Source organism: Chiloscyllium plagiosum, unplaced genomic scaffold (genome assembly GCF_037043375.1).
Source record: "Chiloscyllium plagiosum isolate Xiang-an unplaced genomic scaffold, Cpla_swu_hap1 HiC_scaffold_22, whole genome shotgun sequence".
Classification (NCBI taxonomy): domain Eukaryota; kingdom Metazoa; phylum Chordata; class Chondrichthyes; order Orectolobiformes; family Hemiscylliidae; genus Chiloscyllium; species Chiloscyllium plagiosum.
Window position 1 is genome coordinate 19,013,362 of NW_028270160.1, and position 10,834 is coordinate 19,024,195.

The following is a 10,834-nucleotide window of genomic DNA, read 5'->3' on the forward strand; positions in this document are numbered from 1 at the left end:
TGAAGAATATTTTAGTGGCAAGCAAAGCTCGCAGGAGCCTCAGGAGCAGCCACCATGGTGAGAATTACAATGATCCCGAGATAGCAAATCGTAAAAAATCAATCATTTTACTTTTTAGCATCTCCGGCAGTTTTATACTGTTATGGACAACTTATGTTGCTTATTTCTTATATGTGAGAATCACAAGTACATTTTATCACACGAGTTTTAATGATCCTTTATTTAAGGCCCAACAAGCTGGATCAATGCTTCAGCTTTTGAGCTCCTGTACAAATACTAGCATTTATGCAGTAACTCAGAATAAATTCAGAAAAGAAGTGAGGGATGCACTTAAATATTTGAGCAATCATATCTTTACATTAATAAAGTCTAGGAGCTGCTGAAGAAAAGGTTGATGTATGTTATGAATGTCTAGATGTTTACTGTACCTTTAAGAGAGAGAGGAAACTGGCCCAGACTGACGGAAAGCACAGAGTTTGCTGAGCAATTTAAAAATTTAGCATTTGGTTGACACAAATAGCTGGTAATGTGTTGCCACGGTACAAAAACAAATTCAAATTCAGCCAATCAGTTTAAATTATGCCCCGAGACCAAAATCCAATAGATTTGAATTTAATGTTTTGATGACATCAGACCAATGAAATGATCCAATGTTTTGGGGTATAGAACTGAACAGTTAGGGGGAGAACAGCAAAGAACACCTACAAATAAAGACTGCCAGTGGAATTGCTCTCTGAAAGGGACCTGTCCATAAGAAATGTGTGCAGCAGAAGACTGAAACCAACCTAGAGAAATCTACAGAGAAACTTCAACATCTGAAAATTATAACTAGGTTTGAAATTGATTTTTCCATAAATTTAAGAGGGCATTTATCAGACCAGTATTGTAGAGTGGGAGATAAAAGGTAAGTTTAAGAGAAAGGAGTTGTAAATAGCTGTTGGTTTTAATGTTCTCTGTTGGACTTAAAGAATAAAATTGTTAATTTTTACATTAAATAGTGAAATCTGGGATAGCTTTTTGCTTCCCGAAATTGAACAAATTACAGCATGAGATAAGTGTCTTTGTGTGTCGGCTTTAAATTAACAGAGGGATTTACTCCATGTTGTAACATGTAACTAAATTCATAAGTTGATTTTACCTCATTTGTTTCACACTGCTCTGTAAATAAATTTGTTGGTCTTCCACATTTAAAGACTAAAACAAAAATGAAAATGAACTTTTGCACAACAGATGAAAACTCTTACATATATTCTTCTGACCCCAGCTGACGTTATTACTCCACAAGTTAAATCCCAACTGAAATCTGGCTTGATGGATCATATTTTGTTTTTTTTTCCTTTCAGTGAAACACAAGAGGTCTTAGCAGTAGATTTAGTTTTAAGAATGAAACAGAAGTTCATTTATGTGAAAAAAATGAAAATAAAATAGAATAAATCAAGCTATTTAGGTACAACAGAATTTGAAAGATTTCAACATACACATAAAACAAAATGCCATCTGTCCAACACCATTACTTCACTATACTAAAAAGAAATGATTGAGCTCTCGTTCCTATCATGCCTGTAGGTTAGAGTCAACTGCTTCTTCAATTTCATGTTTTAAGTAGCATTTTGCAGCATTTTCCTTGACTGAGATTATAGAGTCATAGAGATGTACAGCATGGAAACAGACCCTGTGGTCCAACTTGTCCACGCTGACCAGCTATTCCAACCCAATCTAGTCCCACCTGCCAGCACCTGGCCCATATCCCTCCAAACCCTTCCTATTCATATACACATCCAGAAGCTTTTTAAATATTGTAATTGTACTAGCCTCCTCCACTTCCTCTGGCAGCTCATTCCATACCCGTACCATCCCTGTGTGAAAAAGTTGCCCCTTAGGTCTCTTTTATATCTTTCCCCTCTCACCCTAAACCTATGCCCTCTAGTTCTGGACTCCCTGACTACAGGGAAAAGACTTTGTCTATTTATCCTATCCATGCCACTCATAATTTTGTAAACCTATATAAGGTCACCCCTCAGCCTCCAATGCTCCAGGGAAAACAGCCCCCGTCTGTTTAGCCTCTCCCTATAGTTCAAATCCTGCAACCCTGGCAACATCCTTGTAAATCTTTTCTGAACCTTGCAAGTTTCACAACATCTTTCCGATAGGAAGGAGACCAGAATTGCACACAATATTCCAACAGTGGCCTAACCAATGTCCTGTACAGCCACAACATGACCCTCCAACTCTTGTACTCAATACTCTGACCAATAAAGGAAAGCATACCAAACACCTTCTTCACTATCCTATCTACCTGCGACTCCACTTTCAAGGAGCTATGAACCTGCACTCCAAGGTCTCTTTGTTCAGCAACACTCCCTGGGACCTTACCATTAAGTGTATGAGTCCTACTAAGATTTGCTTTCCTAAAATGCAGCACCTCGCACTTATCTGAATTAAACTCCATCTGCCACATCTCAGCCCATTGGCCCATCTGGTCCAGATCCTGTTGTAATCTGAGGTAACCCTCTTTGCTGTCCATTACACCTCCAATTTTGGTGTCATCTGCAAACTTACTAACTGTACCTCTTATGCTCGTATCTAAATCATTTATGTAAATGACAAAAAGTAGAGGACCCAGCACTGATCCTTGTGGCACTCCACTGGTCACAGGCCTCTAGTCTGAAAAACAACCCTCCACCACCACCCTCTGTCTTCTACCTTTGAGCCAGTTCTGTATCCAAATGGCTAATTCTCCCTGTATTCCATGAGAGCTAACCTTGTTAACCAGTCTCCCATTCTTGAACGCCTTACTGAAGTCCATGTAGATCACATCTACCGCTCTGCCGTCATCAATCTTCTTTGTTACTTCTTCAAAAAACTCAATCAAGTTTGTGAGACATGATTTCCCACGCACAAAGACATGTTGACTATCCCAAATCAGTCCTTGCCTTTCCAAATACATGTACATCCTATCCCTCAGGATTCCTCCAACAACTTTCCCACCATTGAGGTCAGGCTCACTGGTCTATAGTTCCCTCTAAACACTCCTGGTCTGGAATATTCAAAATAAATGTCTTATACTGAGGTATTCTATTTCTTAGCTTTTCTTAACTAACTCTTTTCTCCAGGAGAAACTGCTCATCCATCTACATTCAGCTAGATCACCTGAGAACTGAAACAAAAAGCTTTCTAACTGATACCAAGCCAATGTTCTTTCAATATTTACTCTTTTTGATTATAAAACTCTCATAACACAAAAAAGATCCTATTATCACTCTAAGAATAACTCTCTAATGCATACTGGTTTAAATGTCCTGGCTCTAGAAAGTTAATTATGAAATCCACCTCGTGTATACAGAGAAAAAACTCACATGTCACCAGTTCAAAATCTAAGGTCTAATATACATGATATTAATCTTCATAAATCATATTTATTTGAAACAAACTAATGTAGTGAATGTAATGCGGTCAGCCAAGTTGATGTCATAAAATATGAGTTCCCTGATTGGGCTGGGAATTTGGTTCAATCTGGGAGCCCTGGCTGACATATGAAATGGGGTTAAGTGTTGGAGATTTCAGAAACTGTGATATGAGGCAGTACTGTAGTCAAGGATTGTTCATGTGTAAATAAAGGGTGATTTGGTACTGGAATACCAGCCTCTGGAGAATTATGTCAGCTAACACCATACCTGTCTCCTTAGAAGAATAAAAATGTAGCTTTCAGGCATTTTCATTGCTCATCAAAAGCTAACTCAAACCTTTACAGTGGTCACACTAATAGTAGTACACATTTACATTAAAAAATAAAATGACTAGTGCTGCAAACATTTTACACAAGCCCATGGCTTCACAGCATTTTCTGTTCTTCATATTGCTCCCTAAGAAATGTCCTCCACAACATTTTCCAGACATGAATAATTTTTAAATTATGTGGTTGGAGAATTAAGCTCCTCTGATATAATCAGAATTTTATATCCTAAAATCTTTCTAAAGAAATCAAAGGAGTGTGATCCACATAAACAACTGTGTCTTCCACAGATCTGGTCAGATTTATAACCAAGTTGGCTTTTTGCAGCTGAGCAAACAGTTCAAGTAATGTTAGAAAAGTTAATATCTCTGTTACTTTCAGTCAATGGAGATTGCCAACATTATTTTAGCCAAGTCGATTTTTATGTCGAGTCATGCAATTCCAATTCATTCAATACAATCTTCCAACCTTCCAACAGGATCCGTGCTTGTCACCACTTTGACTTTGTAATAATCAATATAGAATCTTTGTGAACTATTGGTTTAAGCATCATCATGGTAAGTGAACTCCAATGTCACAATCCATTTGAGAATGTGTTCTGAAAATCGCTTTCCACTGCTCTTGGGATCATCACAGAAATTAACACTTTAATTAAATTAGTCAAATTCTCTAAATCACCTGCCTGATGAACTCAAGTTAACAGAAACTAGTGACCAAGTTTCTGTATTTAATAAGAAACTGCCCTATATTACAAATAAATCCATTCTAGTTTCAAGGAAACAAAATATGAAATGTTAACTTATAATTCACAAACTTTTTTATAAATATTTTTATTAAAAACCTTTTTAAATCTTTTACAAAACATTTATACACAAAAAAAGAGTAACACCATTAAAACAGAAAAAAAGGCAATTCAAAAAAGCCATAACACAGTACCATTGTTAATAAACGACCTACTATTCTACCAGAACAAAGATATCTGCTAAACTTAAACTAAACTATAAACATATTAAATAAATACTAACTTAAAATAAATTCGAATAACTCAAATTAAATAATATCTCACTACTTTATTCTATCTCACTCTTCACACTTTCACTGAGGCTCCCATCCCTAGGAGCACCATCTCCAGCACCCATATTCTTTTTCTCCCAGTCTCCTTCTCCCGGGGCCCCACAGGCACACATACTGATTCCCATGGCTATACCACGATCCTAAGTAATATCGCTGATAGGTCAGCGTCAATATAATTTAAAAAGGGCCGCCACGTCTTGTAAGACTGTTTCATTTTGTGGTGCACCATATTTGTGATGTTGTCTTGGGGGAGATGCTCTATCACCAGCCTATGCCACCCCATAAGACCTGGTGGTTTTTCTGACTTCAATTCACTAGAATATTCTTCCTCGCACAGTGAATAAGAATATTACACAATCTCTTCCTGTGGTCCCCCAGAGAGGACAAATTTGGCAACTCCAAAAGAAGCAATACCAGATCAGTGTTAATTTCAATCCCCAGGATTCAGCTCCCTTACTAAAGCACTCCAATATCTCTGGATCTTACAACATGACCAATAGCAGTATGGGAGAGCACCTATACTAATTGTACATTTGGGACACCCTGCAGACACTCCTCTCTTGAACTTAGCTAGCCTCTCTGGCACCATATGAGCCCTGTGTAAAATCTTCAATTGCAGAGAGTACAGTGAATATATGGTGAGGAGTGGGATTACAGGAAGGTATGGAGTGCAAGGGAAAGGGGAGAAAGAAACTAAAGGAGTGTCTGTACTACTGAGTTCTTTTTGTGCTAGCATTCCTCAACACCTGAAAAGAAATGGTTTTGTCAAATGAGATGAATAACTTGGGAGACTACTGGAACAGTCCAGCTACGCCGCTCTGGACATACTGACATTTCCCTTACATTCCCCCAGATGTCTTCCCGTACCTCTGATGAAATATCCTCTCCTAACTCTTGATTCCACCTCTGACAGAGTCCTTCCATGTCCCCCACCTTCCATGCAACCTTTCTGTAAATGATATAAAGTACTGAGTGAGAGAGCACCTGTACCCCAAAGTATTCTTTTCTCCACGTCTGATTTGCAGCATTGCACCAGGACCGTGGCCTTCCTCTGTATATAGTCTCTTATCTGGAAATATCGGAAAAGGTCCCTATTAGATAATCCATATTTCTGACTTAACTGACTGAATAACATCTGGACCTCCCCCTCGAATAAGTCTCCCAGACAGAATATTCCCATGCCTTAAAGCTGGAGTCCATTGCCACAGGTTTAAATCCTTGGACTCCCACCAACAGGGTAAATGGCAAAGTCTTAGACTAATTACCCTCGTCTTCCCTCATTATCCTCTAGGCTTTTACTGAATTTAAAATAATTGGACTTTTACCTTGCTGGGTCACGGATTTCATCTTGTCCATGAATAATAAATTAATTAAAGGACATCTCGATTGCAAGGCTTCAATATCAAGCCAAATTGACTTCGAATTCCCCTGTACCCAGTCACCAACATATGTTAACAGAGAACTTATTTGGTATTTCTTCAAATCCGGAAGATCCACCCCTCCCTCACCCTGTAGGAGCTGCAATTTAGTAAACTTAATTAGAGGACGCCTACAGCACCAAATAAAGGACCCTAGCCAACCATTGCGCCTCCGTAACTCTTGTCAAGGTAACAACAACAGGAGCATTCTCATGGGGTACAGCAGTCAAGGAAGAACATTCGTTTTAATCAGCGCTATTCGGTCCAACCATGATAACGATAATCCTTCCATCGCTGCGAATCATGTTTAATCCTCTCCAGTAGTTGTACATAGTTAGCTTTATACAGCTGGTGGAAGGAAGGGGTAATAAAAATTCCAAATACAAAAAACCTTTTGATGACCATCTAAACGGGAATTGCATTCCATCCTTCAGATCAGGCACCTTCACTAATCCCCCTACCGGCATGGCTTCCGATTTTATAAAATTGATCCTGTAACCCGAGAAACCACCATATGAACTAATTATTTGAATCAGTCAAGGAACAGACTTCTCTGGATTGCCCAAAAATAAAAGGGCATCGTCAGCATGTAGGGTGATCTTATGCTCCCCCATTCCCACCATTGATGCTACTATTTCAGGATTCCTCCTGATAGCTTCAGCTAACGGTTCAATTGCCAAGGTAAATAACAGCGGTGGTAAAGGACACCCCTGTCAACTACCTCTTCCAATATTAAAGCTATCTGATTTAATACCGTTTGTAATGACTGCCACCTTAGGATCCTTATACAGTACTGCTATCCATCTGGCAAAGGATCCTCCCAAACCAAAGCGCTCTAGAACCTCAAACAGATATGGCCATTCTATCCGATCAAACACCTTTTCTGCGTCTAGGGAGACCACCAAATGTGGAATCAATCTTTGCTGGCATACCTGTAATCTGTTCAGTACTCTCCTGATATTGTTGGAGAAGCTACGGTCCTTAACAAAACCTGCCTGATCTTCTTTTATAATACGAAGCAGGACCTTCTCCAACCTCAGAGCCAGTATTTTGGAGAAAATTTTGAAATCTGCATTCAACAGTGAAATTGGTCTACATGAAGTACATTCTTCAGGGTCCTTTCCTGTCTTTAAAATGAGGGAGATATTAGCCTCCCTAAGAGAAGGTGGCAGACAATCCTATATATAAGAATAGTTGTACATCCCCAGAAGTGGTTCCACTAACATATTTATGAATTCCTTATAGAATTCAGTTGGGAATCCACCTGGCCCCGGTGCTTTGCCACCTTGGAGATGCCTTATTCTTCCTGCACTTCCTGCACCGTTTTGATGCACATTCAAAATGGAAGCCTGATCTGTACTTATATTGGGGAGGTCCAGATTTTCAAAAAAAAACTGTATTCCCATTTGTACCGTCTTTGCCCCCCCCCCCCCCCGGCGACCGAAATAGCTCTGCAAAGTATTCCCTCAACCTAACATTGATCTTCTTTAACTCACGGGTAATCGTACCAGCCTTCGCTCTAACAGACATAATAGATTGGGAAGCTTTTTTTCCTCCTAGTCAAATAATCCAGATATCTACCAGGCTTATCTCCAAATACAAACAGTCTTGTTTGGCAAAGGAGACCTCTTTTCTAGCTACTTGTGTGTGCATTGAGTTGAGAGCAGCCCAGAGAGCTGTGCGCTGCTGCAGACTAACCAATGACAGCCTGCTATAATATGTTTTCTCAGCTACCTTCAGCCAGGCCTCCAGTATCCGATGCTGCTCCTCCCTCTGCCTCTTTCTAGTCATTGAATATGAAATAGTCAAACCACGTAAATATGCCTTAGTGGCCTCCCAAAGCATTGTCAGATTACTAGCCATACCTGAATTGATATCCCAAAAGGCCCTGAACTCTCTTGTAACGTATTCAACAAATTTGCTATCTCTCAACAAAAATGGATCCATGTGCCAGTGACGTGCATCCATTCCACTACCCTTGATTTTAACATCTAAATACACTGGTACATGATCCAAGATAGCTATATTCTCAATTTTGCACACCAATGTTCTATCCAGACCATCAGTCGGCATACAATACATGTCAGTTCTCATATGGCACTTGTGTGGATTGGAATAGAATGTCAAGTCTCTTCCATCAGAGTGGAGGTGCCTCCACACATCCACTAGTATCAACTCCTCACGCATGTCCACCAACTGTTTAGACTGCATGGGCGTACCTGCCAGGCCTTTTGGCACCCTGTCAATCTCTGGATCTATTAGGCGATTAAAATCCCCTCCTATAATCATATGGCAAACTGCAAGATTAATTAGTTTTGCCATTGCATCAATTAGAAATTCAAGAGAGGGCGCACGGGCACAATATATATTCAAAATGTTGTACTCTTGTCCGTGTATTAGGGCTTTAAGAATGCTAAACCGTCCATGTGCATCCTTAATCTGCTGTGCCATTTGGAAAGGGAGGTTCCTTCCTATCGGTATAGTCACTCCTCTACTCTTACAGCTGAAGGATGAGAAAGATACCCTGTCATAACCCCCTGCTGCAGTTTCAGATGTTCCTTATCAGTTAGATGCACGTCCTGCAGCAGGGCAATATCCACCCTTTCCTTCCTGAGGCTTGATGAGACCTTCTTTCTTTTAATAGGAGAATGACTCCTTTTTATATTCCAGGTGTACCAAATGAACAACTCACGAGCTGTGGTTATCTAGGGCAGTCTGTGATTTCCCAAGAGGAGGGCACTTATCTGAGGTGTGACGAGTTACAAAGGTATTAATTCTATGAGGTCTAAAAACTATTCCTATAAAAACAACAACAATTTAAAAAAAAACTACATTTAAATGAAGCAAACACCCAAATAACCCCCAATTCACTTGAAATCTTCCACCTTTCCCATAGGGAGCACTCCTCCCAATCCTTACTACTATCTTGACTCCCTCTAGCTGAGGCTGTGCCCTAGCCCCAGGCAATTCACAAATGAGAAAAACCTGTTACTTACATTCTGAAAGTTAACAATGGATGCCCATCCCCACTCTCCACTCATCTTAACCACAAATATAGCCACCCCCAATACAAGGTTAAAAGAAGATGGGAGCCCTAGATAATACCCAACCGACCGATATCAAAAATAATTCCACTTTAAAATTTACAGCAAAACTGTACATATAAAACCAATAACCACAAAAAAGGAAAGGGGGGGGGGGCGAGAAGTAGAAAGAGTGGTAATAATAAAACAAACCTCAAACCATTGTCCGCAATGATATCCTCTCTTCTCCCACCCCGACTCAGGTCCTTCAATTCAAAGACTTCACAAAGTCCTTCGTCTTTTCTGTGGAGTCAAAGTTATATACCATTCCCCCATGGGCAAAATGCATCCGGCCGTGTACCTCAAAGGGTATTGAATGTTCAGGTCCGTTAATTCGTTCTTGACATCATCAACTGTCCTTCTCTTCTTAATTAGGGCTCCTGAAAAGTCCTGAAAAAACATTATCTTTGAGCCTTTATACAATAAAGTTTGTGAATTCCTTCCCAATCTTCTTGCTGGTTCCACTAATTGTTTTTCTCTATAATACAGGAGCTGCACTAGGATCGTGTGGGGGCGCGGGTCCCCGGTCCACACCTGCGCATTGTGATCCGATGGGCCCGCTCCACGCTCACCAGGCCCGACTCCACTCCAACTCCAAAGCAGGAACCTCGGGAGCCACCCCTGCAAAAAGCTGACAAGGACTTCGCCTTCCTCATGTTCCGGGAGACCCACAATCCATAAGTTTTTCTTTTAATTCTTGTTTTCCAGATCATCGACTTGTTCCTGAAGGACCCGAACCTGGTCTTCCAGCGTCCGGACCCATCCTCCTGAGACTTCCGCTACGGTCTCTGATGCCGCGGTCCTTTCCTCCACTGCCTCCAATCTTCGATCCAGCAGCTGAATTTCCTGCTCATGCTTTTTTAGCATGGCAGGTAGTGGCTCAACTGCTGCTTGAATCCACTCTCAGAGTTTGGTAAACTCTTGAGAGTAAGTGCTGCTGTCCTGCTGGATCCAAAGAGCCTACCCCGGGAGTTTGAGTATTGGCTGCAGGCACCCCCCTTCCCCCCCCACCAATGCAGTAGGGGAGTGCCTGTCTGCTGTACTCCTTTAGGCCCCTTTCCTTTACCAGACTTCATTCTGGCCCTAAAGCTATCCCAGACGATTTCAGCAGCTCCAAATACTCAGTAAGTTTAAATTAATACTTTTTTTCTCCTGGGGGCGGTTGATAAGGGGGGGGGGTGGGGTTAAAGGTCCACCTTGCCCGGGGGGATGGCACAGAGCCCAACACAGCAGATCACTCAGACTGCCGCCATCTTGGATCTCCATTTTACCCCTTGTTAGTTTCCTGTGCAAGGCTCCAATGCAGCCAAATATCAACCAGCAAAAAAGAGGTCCACATTTGTTTTAGACAAACATTTACTGTTTGCTTATCTATAGAAATATCTGACCAGTCTATTTTTTTTTTGCTACTTTGCATTCATGTTCTATTCTCAGTTTATTGGTTCTCCTTTGTTATAATTTATAAACCTTGCAATCGTCAGAATTACTGCTATTTTTTCCTAAACACAATGACATGCTAGACATGC

The 10,834-nt window shown here is 40.6% G+C and overlaps 1 long non-coding RNA gene across 4 annotated transcripts in view; it reads left to right on the forward strand.

The window, feature by feature from the left end:
* Positions 1–10,410, forward strand: part of LOC148145943 (uncharacterized) — a 74,868-nt gene extending 64,458 nt beyond the window's left edge. For 2 of the 4 annotated variants that reach the window (XR_015760900.1, XR_015760898.1), the window contains 2 exons: positions 8,896–8,992; positions 9,798–10,410. This is a non-coding gene — a long non-coding RNA (uncharacterized LOC148145943). The remainder of the gene's footprint in view (positions 1–8,895; positions 8,993–9,797) is intronic. The other 2 variants (XR_015760899.1, XR_015760902.1) reach the window with 1 other exon arrangement.
* Positions 10,411–10,834: the final 424 nt, after the last annotated feature.